Raw genomic sequence first — 13,576 nt, forward strand, 5'->3', positions numbered from 1 at the left:
GGGAGTGTGCAGGGGGTGCAATGCAGCGGCAGCGAGTGAAGCAGCAGAGGTTGTAATGTGCAGGGGGTGCAATGCAGCAGCAGCGAGCAGAGCAGCAGAGCTAGGAGTGTGCAGGTGGTGCAATGCAGCAGCAGCAAGCAGAGCAGCAGAGCTGGGAGTGTGCAGTGGGTGAAATGCAGCAGCAGCGAGCGGAGCAGCAGAGCTGGGAGTGTGCTGGGGGTGCAATGCAGCAGCAGCGAGCAGAGCTGGGAGTGTGCAGGGGGTGCAATGCAGCAGCACCGAGCAGAGCAGCAGAGCTGGGAGTGCGCAGGGGGTGCAATGCAGCAGCAGCAAGCGGACCAGCAGAGCTGGGAGTGCGCAGGAAGGTGCTATACAGCAGCAGTGAGCAGAGCAGCATAGCTGGGAGTGTGCAGGGGGTGCAAAGCAGCAGCAGCGAGCAGAGCAGCAGAGCTGGGAGTGTGCAGGAAGGTGATAAACAGCAGCGGTGAGCGGAGCAACAGATTTGAGAGTGTGCAGGGGGTGCAATGCAGCAGCAGCGAGCAGAGCTGGGAGTGCGCAGGGGGTGTAATGCAGCAGCAGCAAGCAGAGCTGGTAGTGTGCAGGGGGTGCAATGCAGCAGCAGCGAGCGGAGCAGCAGAGCTGGGAGTGCGCAGGGGGTGCAATGTAGCAGCAGCGAGCGGAGCAGCAGAGCTGGAAGTGTGCAGGATGGTGCTATAAAGCAGCGGCAAGAGGAGTAGCAGAGCTGGGCGTGCGCAGGGGTTGCAATGCAGCAGTAGCGAGAGGAGAAGCAGAGCTGGGAGTGTGCAGGGGGTGCAATGCAGCAGTAGCGAGAGGAGAAGCAGAGCTGGGAGTGTGGGGGTGCAATGCAGCAGCAGCGAGCAGAGCTGGGAGTGTGCAGGGGTGCAATGCAGCAGCACCGAGCAGAGCAGCAGAGCTGGGAGTGCGCAGGGGGTGCAATGCAGCAGCAGCAAGCGGACCAGCAGAGCTGGGAGTGCGCAGGAAGGTGCTATACAGCAGCAGTGAGCGGAGAAGCAGAGCTGGGAGTGTGCAGGGGTGCAATGCAGCAGCAGTGAGCAGAGCAACAGAACTGGGGTTGTCCAGTGGGGTGCAATGCAGCAGCGGTGAGCAGAGCTGGGAGTGTGCAGGGGTGCAATGCAGCAGCACAGAGCAGAGCAGCAGAGCTGGGAGTGCGCAGGAAGGTGCTATACAGCAGCAGTGAGCGGAGCAGCAGAGCTGGGAGTGTGCAGGAAGGTGCTATACAGCAGCAGTGAGCAGAGCAACAGAGCTAGGCGTGTGCTGGGGGTGCAATGCAGCAGCCACGAGCAGAGAAGCAGAGCTGGAAGTGTGCAGGAAGGTGCTATACAGCAGCAGTGAGTGGAGCAGAAGAGCTAGGAGTGTGCAGGGGGTGCAATGCAGCAGCAGCGAGCAGAGCAGCAGAGCTGGAAGTGTACAGTGGGTGCAATGCAGCAGCAGCTAGCGGAGCAGCAGAGCTGGGAGTGTGCAGGGGGTGCAATGCAGCAGCAGCGAGTGGAGCAGCAGAGCTGGGAGTGTGCAGGGGGTGCAATGCAGCAGCAGCGAGTGGAGCAGCAGAGCTGGGAGTGCGCAGGAAAGTGCTATAAAGCAGCACCGAGCAGAGCAGCAGAGCTGGAATTGTACAGTGGGTGCAATGCAGCAGCAGCGAGCGAAGCAGCAGAGCTGGAAGTGCGCAGGAAGGTGCTATACAGCAGCGGCAAGAGGAGCAGCAGAGCTGGGAGTGTGCAGAGGGTGCAATGCAGCAGCAGCGAGTGAAGCAGCAGAGGTTGTAATGTGCAGGGGGTGCAATGCCGCAGCAGCGTGCAGAGCTGGGAGTGTGCAGAGGGTGCAATGCAGCAGCAGCAGCGAGTGAAGCAGCAGAGGTTGTAGTGTGCAGGGGTTGCAATGCAGCAGCAGCAAACGGAGCAGCAGAGCTGGGAGTGCGCAGGGGGTGCAATGCAGCAGCAGCGAGTGAAGCAGCAGAGGTTGTAATGTGCAGGGGGTGCAATGCCGCAGCAGTGAGCAGAGCAGCAGAGCTGGGAGTGTGCAAGAAGGTGCTATACAGCAGCGGCGAGCCGAGCAACAGAGCTGGGAGTGCGCAGGGGGGTGCAATGCTGCAGCAAGGGAGCTGGGCAGCAGAGCTGGGATTGTGCAGGGGTGTGAAATTCAGTAGCAGCGAGCTGGGCAGCAGAACTGGGATTGTGTAGGGGGGTGCAATGCAGCAGCAGGGAGTGGAGCAGCAGAGCTTGGAGTGCGCAGGGGGTGAAATGCAGAAGCAGCCAGCTGGGCAGCAGAGCTGGGATTGTGCAGGGGGGGCAATGCAGCAGCAGTGAGCCGGCAGCAGAGCTGGGAGTGCACAGGAAGGTGCCATACAGCAGCAGCGAGCAGAGCAGCAGAGCTGGGAGTGTGCAGGGGGTGCAATGCAGCAGCAGTGAGCCGGCAGCAGAGCTGGGAGTGCACAGGAAGGTGCCATACAGCAGCAGCGAGCAGAGCAGCAGAGCTGGGAGTGTGCAGGGGGTGCAATGCAGCAGCAGCGAGTGGAGCAGCAGAGCTGGGAGCGCGCAGGAAAGTGCTATAAAGCAGCAGTGAGCACAGCAGCAGAGCTGGAATTGTACAGTGGGTGCAATGCAGCAGCAGCGAGCGAAGCAGCAGAGCTGGAAGTGCACAGGAAGGTGCTATACAGCAGCGGCAAGAGGAGCAGCAGAGCTGGGTGTGTGCAGGGGTGCAATGCAGCAGCAGCGGCGAGCAGAGCAGCAGAGCTGGGAGTGTGTGGGGGTGCAATGCAACAGCAGCGAGAGGAGAAGCAGAGCTGGGAGTGTGCGGGGTGCAATGCAGCAGCAGCGAGTGGAGCAGCAGAGCTGGGAGCGCGCAGGAAAGTGCTATAAAGCAGCAGTGAGCACAGCAGCAGAGCTGGAATTGTACAGTGGGTGCAATGCAGCAGCAGCGAGCGAAGCAGCAGAGCTGGAAGTGCGCAGGAAGGTGCTATACAGCAGCGGCAAGAGGAGCAGCAGAGCTGGGTGTGTGCAGGGGTGCAATGCAGCAGCAGCGGCGAGCAGAGCAGCAGAGCTGGGAGTGTGTGGGGGTGCAATGCAGCAGCAGCGAGAGGAGAAGCAGAGCTGGGAGTGTGCAGGGTGCAATGCAGCAGCAGCGAGCAGAGCTGGGAGTGCGCAGGGGGTGTAATGCAGCAGCAGCAAGCAGAGCTGGTAGTGTGCAGGGGTTGCAATGCAGCAGCAGCGAACGGAGCAGCAGAGCTGGGAGTGTGCAGAGGGTGCAATGCAGCAGCAGCGAGTGAAGCAGCAGAGGTTGTAATGTGCAGGGGGTGTAATGCCGCAGCAGCGTGCAGAGCTGGGAGTGTGCAGAGGGTGCAATGCAGCAGCAACAGCGAGTGAAGCAGCAGAGGTTGTAGTGTGCAGGGGTTGCAATGCAGCAGCAGCAAACGGAGCAGCAGAGCTGGGAGTGCGCAGGGGGTGCAATGCAGCAGCAGCGAGTGAAGCAGCAGAGGTTGTAATGTGCAGGGGGTGCAATGCCGCAGCAGTGAGCAGAGCAGCAGAGCTGGGAGTGTGCAAGAAGGTGCTATACAGCAGCGGCGAGCCGAGCAACAGAGCTGGGAGTGCGCAGGGGGGTGCAATGCTGCAGCAAGGGAGCTGGGCAGCAGAACTGGGATTGTGTAGGGGGGTGCAATGCAGCAGCAGCCAGCTGGGCAGCAGAGCTGGGATTGTGCAGGGGGGGCAATGCAGCATCAGCAAGCAGAGCAGCAGAGCTGGGATTGTGCAGGGGGCGCTATACAGCAGCAGCGAGCGGAGGGCAGAGCTGGGAGTGTGTAGGATGGTGCAATGCAGCTGCAGCGAGCGGAGCAACAGAGCTGGGAGTGCGCAGGGGGGTGCAAAGCAGCAGTGGGGAGTGGAGCAGCAGAGTTATCGAGTTCACTAACAGCTGAGGTCAGAGTGTGTATGAAAAACACCTGAAGGGAACAATAGCTCGTGGGAGGTGCAGCTTCGTTCCCATGAAGAAGTAACTGATAAACGTCAGGCAGTGTAAACCAAACTCTTTTAGGTTTTTCCCTCTTACAGCACAAACACACAGGTGCACACCCACACACAGGTGCACACACTTGCACGCACACAGACACACAGACACTGTGAGAAGTGGGCCTGGTATATGCTGTCCACTAGTTTTAGTGGGTACCTTGCACCAGTCCAAATGACCCTTATTGATTATTAGGTTAAAGACAACCTTTATTGAAAGCTATCCTAGTGGTAGCTATGGAGAGCAGCCTTCGGGGTAAGTCTCGAAGGAATGTAAAGCAGCTTGGTTTACCAGATTATAACCTCCAGAATGACCAAATAAATGGAGAACCACACAAGAGATATATAAAATATATGTATTTATTACTAAACACTCTCTACTAACCTCTTTATGAGATTAGCGCACAAAGCACACAATATTACATCACTAGAATGACAGTGAATAGCACAATACACAGTGGGCTCCAGGGGAGACCAAACCATATACTAAGAAAGTGCTATAACAACCACAACTTAACTAGACCCAGTGCCTAGAGCACGTAGAATCCATGGAACCTCAATGAACTACCCAAAGTAATGACACAGGGGACCCATGGGAACGCGTGCAGTGTGAGAACACAGCCGCGAGATCCGTACAATTCTATGGGAAAGACGCGGTTGGAATTTCAAAGATTAAGGACATTTTGGTGAGGACTTTAAGCAAACCCTTTCAAACATAGAAGGTTCTAAGGCCAGCACCCTAGAGAGTCCCGATATAACCGTGTTACCCATCCCAGAGGAGCCGGGTGCATAGGGGTCAAGTGATGTCAGAAACCTTCTTCGTTTTCAATGGCGTGATGCGGAACAGTGCTGCTGCCAGAAAGATGAAAAGTGTCCGGTAAAATCCAAGCCTGGATCCAAGGTGAGAAGAACCTGAAAGCAGAGGGGACAGTCTGGGTCACTTCAGCGTGACCAGAGGCACGATAGACGAATGCCCACCTGTTGGACAGGCCTCAGGAAGGGCTCGCTCCCTCCCCGCATGACAGAGCCCGGACACCGACTCTCCAGGTGCTACCCGAAGAACAACCCCAACGACCCACAGAAGCAACCCGCAACCCGTCCCCTACGGGACGCCTGCTCCCGGACATCTCTGTATCACTGGCCCGGGCCACCGTCAGCACCATTGCCCGGCCCAGCCGCCATCTTGGACACTGCACCACGAGGCCGCGTGGCCTCAGCTCAACCCCAACCCTGGGCCTGGCCAGGCCCCGACATCCCGGCACTACCATCCACCCAGGAGGTGAACGGACCACTTGGCAGGTCAATGGGAGAGAGGAGTGTCGATGGCTCTCCCCCGCCAGGTGCCGATCGCCCCCAGCCTCCCCGGGCGCTGGCTCCACCCCCCTGCTGGGTGTCTGGACTCCCTCATCCCGGACCTCCCGACCTCCAAGTGCGAGGGTCCGGACATCAAAGGGCGCCAGACCTATAACTGGGGCAGCTCCAGAGCAGGAAGGCAGTTGTATCCTGGAGTCGAGAGACACCGTGAAGAACTCCTCCTTGACGGACTGCTGGCGCTGCCGCAGCCCTGCCTTGTGAACCGTCGTCCTGCCTGCTGGCACTGCCGCGGCTTTCTGCAACCTTCATCCTCGTTGGGACCTGCTGGCGCTGCCGCGGCCCTTTGCAACCTACATCCTCGTCGGTACCTGCTGGCGCTGCCGCGGCCCTTTGCAACCTACATCCTCGTCGGGACCTGCTGGCGCTGCCGCAGCCCGTTGCAACCTACATCCTCATCGGGACCTGCTGGCGCTGCCGTGGCCCTCTGCAACCTACAGCCGCATCGGGACCTGCTGGCGCTGCCGCGGCCCGACCTTCTAGAACTCCGAGCTCGAGGATTGTGAGCTACCCATCACTCCACCTCAATACCAGATTGGTACCAAGACTGTCCCGCTACCCCCTTTCCCTTCCAGAGACTAGAATTGAGAGGACCCTCGTGTCCTGACTTCACTGTACCGTGATACTTTACTTCAAGAACTGCATATAAAAAGCGTTAACCTTATCCTTGTGTGGTGTCCATCTGTGGGGGGGGGAAGTTACTTGTCTGTACGATCGCTGGAGACGGTCCTCCCCGGAGGCCTCTCCCCTTGTCCTCGGCCGACCCTCCAGGTCCCCGTCTAACATTGGTGGCCAGCGGCGCGATCCGAACCGACGCGTAATCGTACAGAGAGTAACTCACCCCACGACTCAACCACAATGACAACAAAAGAGAGCGGATCCACAGAGAAATTCCAGATGGAGAAACTAGAAGAGTGCAACCACCGAGAGCTAGAGCAATTTTGCATGGAACTAGGCATTGCTACCACCGGGCTGAGCACGAAAGAGGACTTCAAACACGCCCTAGAATCTTGGGCAGAAACGGGTGCAGCCGGACCCCGGAACCAAAACCTCGAGGCACCAGAGACAAACACCACTCCGACCGAAGAAAGGAGAGCGGGTCTCTCCCTGGAAGAGATCCAAGAACGAGAGAAAAGCAGACTCCATTAACTAGAGTTGGCACTGCTCCGGTTGGACGGAGAGCTGAAACTGGCGGAACAAAAGATAAACTTAGAACACTTACGGCTCCAAGAGGAGCGGGAAGAGAAGCAAAGGCAGAGAGAACTCGAAGAGAAAAAACTGGCATACGAACACGAGTGCAAGCTAGCAGAAATAGAAATGCGGAAACAGAACAAAGATCTAGGGGTGCCCGAGCGCCCGCACACCCCAGGCACTACCGAACCAAAGGTCCACATCCCTAAGGATGTCGTCAGAGAATATTATCGGAACAACGACATACAACAGTGGTTCAAGGCCTACGAGATCGCCATGACCTCCCACCGGATTGATCGAAGTGACTGGAGAGCCGGGCTATGGGGGAGGTTCGTCAATGAAGGCCGCGATGCCCTGCTACAGCTCCCGGACCACCAGATGACATCCTATGACCACATGAAGGCTGCCCTCCTCACTCGATATGGACTCACGCCCGAGAGGTACCGCCAGAGGTTCCGCGACTGCAAACGGATCCCGGGTACAACTTGGGTAGAATATGTGAACTATTTCAGCCGAGCCTTCGAGGGGTGGATCAAGGGCAGCCACGTAACCACCTACGAGCAACTCTTTAACCTCATTGTGTGGGAGCACCTCTCCAACAATTGCTTCATCGAGCTCAGGCAGCACCTCCTCGACAGTAAATTGACTGAACCTCGGCAGCTCGCCGCTGAAGCTGACCGATGGGAAAGCACCCGAGTGGCCCGGAGTGGGCCAAGTGAACAAAACAGAACCAACCAAGGTCCCCATCGCCCCCGAGGAGGAGGAGGAGGCCAGGGCCGGGGCAGAGATGCCGTCCCGGCAGCTCCCGCCAGCAACACCCCGCCCCTGGCCGGTCGGGGAAACCCCCCGATGCGCCCAGGGTTCCGAGCCAACGTTACTTGCCACCGGTGCCAGCGAATCGGCCACTATGCCAGCGACCCGAACTGCCCAAAGAACCAGACTCCCGTGCCCTGCCAAGTCGCTGCCGCCACCCTAGGAGAGGAGCAAACCTCCAAAGAGTATGAAGAGTACGAGCAGGAACAGCCCGAGTGGGAACCTGCCGCCATGGTCCTGGCTTGCCTAGGGGGAAGAGACATGATCCCGCGGGCTCCCCTACCCACCAACACCAGAAAATACAGCCAGTGGGTAAACATAAATGGGCGCAAGGCCAAAGCCCTGCGCGACACTGGGGCCAGTGTGACGGCAGTCCGCTGTCACCTGGTGACCCCGGAACAAATCCTGCCAAACGTTCTTTGCCCCGTCCGATCGGCCGACAATTCAGAGAGCCTGTGTCGGATGGCCTGCGTCCCCTTCGAATGGGGAGGAGTGTCCGGTATGCTAAAAGTGACTGTCCGCGATGATGCCCCAGTGGACTGCCTCCTGGGAAACGACCTCGAGAGTTCCCCGTGGGCGGCCGTTGAAAGAAGAGAGCACCTGGGGATGCTGGGCCTCCCGGACTGGGCGTGCGTAACAACCCGGTCCATGGCCGCCCGCGCCATCCCCAGATCCGAAGAACCCGAATGGCCAGCACCTCCTCCCCCGATCACTCCAGAGGAAGACACCCTCCGTACTGACCCCCCAGAGCAAACCCAAGAAGGGCCCGCTCAGCTCCAAGACCTTCCAGAACTGGCTCAGTGGCGTCAAGAGGGGGGACCCACTCAGGAACAATTCCGGCAGGAGCAAAAGACCTGTCCCTCCCTCGAGAGACTCCAACAGCAAGCCCTTGCCCAGAGCACGGGAGACACCGCAGGGGCCCACTGGATCTATTGGGACAATGACCTACTATACAGCGAGCAAAGAATCGCAGAGTTGGGAGCCAGTCGGGTGCTGGTGGTGCCCCTCCGCTTCAGAGACTTCCTTTTGAACTTGGCACACGATGTCCCCCTGGCTGGACACTTGGGGCAGGACAAAACGTATAACCGCCTGGTAACCCACTTTTACTGGCCCAAAATGCGAAATGACGTCTCCAACCACTGCCGGGCCTGCCCCACCTGCCAGGCCAGCGGGAAGAGCGGCCGAAAACTCAAGGCACCCCTGCAACCATTCCCTGTCGTCACCACCCCGTTCGAAAGGGTGGGAATAGACATTGTGGGGCCCCTGGACCCCCGAACAGCACAAGGGCATCGATTCATCCTGGTCCTGGTGGACCACGCCACCCGCTATCCCGAGGCCATTCCTCTTCGAACCGTAACAGCACCAGTGGTAGGCCGAGCCTTAATGGGGATCTTCTCTCGAGTGGGCTTCCCCCGGGAAGTCGTCAGCGACAGGGCCACGAACTTTATCTCCAAATATATGAAATCCCTCTGGCAGCAGTGCGGAGTTACGTACCGGTTCACGACCCCCTATCACCCGCAAGGAAACGGACTGGTCGAACGGTTTAACCGCACTCTCAAGGGGATGATCATGGGACTGGAGGAACCCCTACGCCGCCAGTGGGACGTGCTGCTCCCGTGCCTCCTCTTCGCCTACCGAGAAGTCCCCCAGAAATCCCTCGGTTTCAGCCCCTTCGAGCTCCTGTACGGACACCCTGTCCGAGGGCCCCTCAGCCTGGTTAAAGAAGAATGGGAAATGGCCCCCCAGAAGACCCCTCCGGACGTGTATAAGTACCTCCTGACCCTCCGCAATCAGACCCGGCGATTCAGGGAAAACGCTAAAGCCAATCTCGAGGCCAGTCAGGAGGACATGAAGAAATGGTACGATCAACATGCCTCCTCCATCGAGTTCGAGCCTGGTCAACAGGTATGGGTGATGTCTCCCATCGAGCCTTGTGCCTTGCAGGACAAATGGACAGGACCCTTCAAGGTGGTCGAGCGCAAGGGCCCCGTCACCTATCTAATCGACATGGAGTCCCCCCGGAACCCCCTCCGGGTCCTTCACGCCAACAGACTCAAACCACACTTCGTGCGCTCGGAGCTCAGCCTACTGATGGCCACAGACAGTGGGGCAGAGGAAGACTCCGAGCCCCTCCCTGACCTACTGAGGACCCGTGAGAAAGATGGTTCGGTGGACGGGGTCCGACTCTCCGATGCCCTGACCCCGGAGCAGCGCCAAGCCTGTCGTGCTCTCCTGCTGCAATTTGCAAACCTGTTCTCCCTCACCCCCGGGGTCACCGCCTGGTGCCTTCACGACGTGGACACTGGGGACAGTCCCCCTATCCGACACCGGGCGTACCGAGTACCAGATCGGGTGCGCGCCTGCATCCAAGACGAAGTCTCCAAAATGCTCACACTCGGAGTCATCGAGCCCTCAGACAGCCCCTGGGCCAGCCCAGTCGTACTGGTCCCCAAAGCTACTGCCCCGGGCACCACCCCCGAACTCCGATTCTGCGTCGACTATCGGGTTCTGAACGCTGTCACCCGAACCGACGCTCACCCCATTCCCCGAGCAGATGAACTGGTTGACCGCATGGGGGCTGCCCGCTACCTGAGCATCTTTGATCTGACAGCGGGCTACTGGCAGATCGGCCTCACCCCCAGAGCCCAAGAACGATCCGCTTTCTCTACCCCGGATGGTCACTACCATTTCAAAGTGATGCCATTCGGCATGAAAAACGCTCCAGCCACTTTCCAACGACTTGTGAACCAGGTATTGGCGGGCCTCTAAGAATTCAGCGCCGCCTACCTGGACGATATAGCGGTATACAGCCGCCACTGGACAGACCACCTTCACCACCTCCGAGAGGTCCTGCACGCCCTCCAACAGGCCGGCCTCACCATCAAGGCCAGCAAGTGCCAAATTGGCCAGGGGTCCGTGACCTACCTCGGACACCAAGTGGGGAGCGGTCTGGTGGCCCCTCTCCAGCTCAAGATCGCTGCCATCCAGTCCTGGCAGCCACCCGTCACCCAAACCGAGGTCCGAGCCTTCTTGGGGCTCACCGGATACTACCGGCGGTTTGTGAAGGACTATGGCAGCATTGTGGGGCCCCTCACGGAACTCACATCCAAGAAACACCCAAAAACAGTCAACCCGACCCCAGACTGTCAAGCGGCCTTCGAGAAGCTGAAGGCCGCCATGTGCACCGCCCCTGTGCTCCAGGCCCCCGACTACAGCCGTGAGTTCATCGTCCAGACTGATGCCTCAGACCATGGCATTGGGGCCGTCCTCTCCCAACTAAACCCTGAGGGAGCCGACCAGCCAGTGGCCTTCATCAGCCGACGCCTGCTGGCCCGAGAGCAGCGCTGGAGTACCATCGAGCGGGAGGCCTTTGCAGTAGTGTGGGCCCTTAAGAAGCTCCGGCCCTACCTCTTCGGTACCCACTTCCGGGTACAAACAGATCATCGACCCCTGCAATGGTTGATGCAGATGCGGGGGGAGAATCCCAAACTGTTGCGATGGTCCATCTCCCTGCAGGGAATGGACTTCACTGTGGAGCATCGCCCTGGCCAGGACCACGCCAACGCGGATGGCCTGTCACGCTTTTTCCGCCTCGACGAGGAGAGTCCCCAAGAGGATGGGTGACTCTCCCCGCCTTCAGCTGGGGGGGACGCATGTTGGACAGGCCTCAGGAAGGGCTCGCTCCCTCCCCGCATGACAGAGCCCGGACACCGGCTCTCCAGGTGCTACCCGAAGAACAACCCCAACGACCCACAGAAGCAACCCGCAACCCGTCCCCTACGGGACGCCTGCTCCCGGACATCTCTGTATCACTGGCCCGGGCCACCGTCAGCACCATTGCCCGGCCCAGCCGCCATCTTGGACACTGCACCACGAGGCCGCGTGGCCTCAGCTCAACCCCAACCCTGGGCCTGGCCAGGCCCCGACATCCCGGCACCACCATCCACCCAGGAGGTGAACGGACCACTTGGCAGGTCAATGGGAGAGAGGAGTGTCGATGGCTCTCCCCCGCCAGGTGCCGATCGCCCCCAGCCTCCCCGGGCGCTGGCTCCACCCCCCTGCTGGGTGTCTGGACTCCCTCATCCCGGACCTCCCGACCTCCAAGTGCGAGGGTCCGGACATCAAAGGGCTCCAGACCTATAACTGGGGCAGCTCCAGAGCAGGAAGGCAGTTGTATCCTGGAGTCGAGAGACACCGTGAAGAACTCCTCCTTGACGGACTGCTGGCGCTGCCGCAGCCCTGCCTTGTGAACCGTCGTCCTGCCTGCTGGCGCTGCCGCGGCTTTCTGCAACCTTCATCCTCGTTGGGACCTGCTGGCGCTGCCGCAGCCCTTTGCAACCTACATCCTCGTCGGGACCTGCTGGCGCTGCCGCGGCCCTTTGCAACCTACATCCTTGTCGGGACCTGCTGGCGCTGCCGCGGCCTGTTGCAGCCTACATCCTCATCGGGACCTGCTGGCGCTGCCGCAGCCCTCTGCAACCTACAGCCGCATCGGGACCTGCTGGCGCTGCCCCGGCCCGACCTTCTAGAACTCCGAGCTCGAGGATTGTGAGCTACCCATCACTCCACCTCAATACCAGATTGGTACCAAGACTGTCCCGCTACCCCCTTTCCCTTCCAGAGACTAGAATTGAGAGGACCCTCGTGTCCTGATCTCACTGTACCGTGATACTTTACTTCAAGAACTCCATATAAAAAGCGTTAACCTTATCCTTGTGTGGTGTCCATCTGTGGGGGGGGAAGTTACTTGTCTGTACGATCGCTGGAGACGGTCCTCCCCGGAGGCCTCTCCCCTTGTCCTCGGCCGACCCTCCAGGTCCCCGTCTAACACCACCGATGTCGGGTGCTTCAGGTGAGAAGATGCGATGCTTGACTCTGCAGCTACGGGGACCAGAAGATGTTGACAATGACCAAAGTCCGGAGGTGAGCTGTCCCATGAAGGATGTCGAGTGCTGGGGGGTCAGTGTCCGGATTGAACACCAACGAGCCTTGGCAACTGCAACCCACGCGCGCAGAGTAAATAAGCTTCAGTGAGGATTAGCAAGATCCGAGGGACTCTCCAAGCTATGGAGAGTCTGGGCACATCTGGAGCAACCAGGAAAACCCACTGAAAGTCAAAGTTACCTTCACAGGGACCCACCACAGGTCTACGGACCAGGGATCACAAAGGGATCTTGAGCTGAGTCACAAAATACCAGCCAACGGAACACTGCGCCTTTCCACCAATTATCTGGGGATTTAGGAAAAAAATTAAAACTCTACTTTTCTAAATCCTGCATGCCTCACCTCTTACGTCCTCAGCACGGAGATACCCCATTTGGGGTGATGCAAGCGCTCTTCAAATGATATAAATAAATAAATAAATAAATAAATAAATAGGTCAGAAATCTTCAGTGTAATTACTGCTCGGGTCAGCTCTACAAGTAGCCCAAAGCACAGCCTCAGGGATCGTTGAAAAGCATATGCTGCTGCAAAAGTACACGGTGCACAAGGGTTCAAGTTGCATGGCCCCACGAGGGACACTGGTCTCAGAATTGCTGAGAGGTCAGATCAACCACAGGGACACTCTGGAACCCACCTCCTGGGTTGCATAAATCTTCAAAGTCCTCAGGAGCTCAGGAGATGCAAACCGGTCAGATGTGTTAAAGGTGCCTGCCTTGCAGGGGATAAACTTATTTACTCCAAGGGAGATTCTTCAGTCATCCATGTAGCCCTTGGGACATCCCAGGCACTGATGGAGGCCTTGGGTACCTCCCAGGCACTGGTGGAGGGAGGCCCTGGGGGCCTCCCATGCACTGATGGAGACCCATGGGACCTCCCGTGCTCTGGTGGATTCACTGGGGACCCCCGTGCACTGGTGGATGCCCTGGGGACCTCCCATGCACTGGTAGAGGCCCTGTGGACCTCCCATGCACTGATGGAGGTCCTGGGTACCTCCCATACACTGGTGGAGGAAGCCATGGGAGCCTCCCATGCAATGATGGAGACCCTGGGGACCTCCCGTGCACTGGTGGATGCCCTGGGGACCTCCCGTGCACTGGTGGATGCCCTGAGGACCTCACATGCACTTGTGGAGGTCCTGGGAACCTCCCATGCACTGGTGGAGGTCCTGGGGACCTCGCATGCACTTGTGGAGGGTCTGGGGACCTCCCATGCACTGATGG

The sequence above is a fragment of the Lissotriton vulgaris genome, chromosome 1_1, assembly GCF_964263255.1.
Source record: "Lissotriton vulgaris chromosome 1_1, aLisVul1.2, whole genome shotgun sequence".
Lineage (NCBI taxonomy): Eukaryota > Metazoa > Chordata > Amphibia > Caudata > Salamandridae > Lissotriton > Lissotriton vulgaris.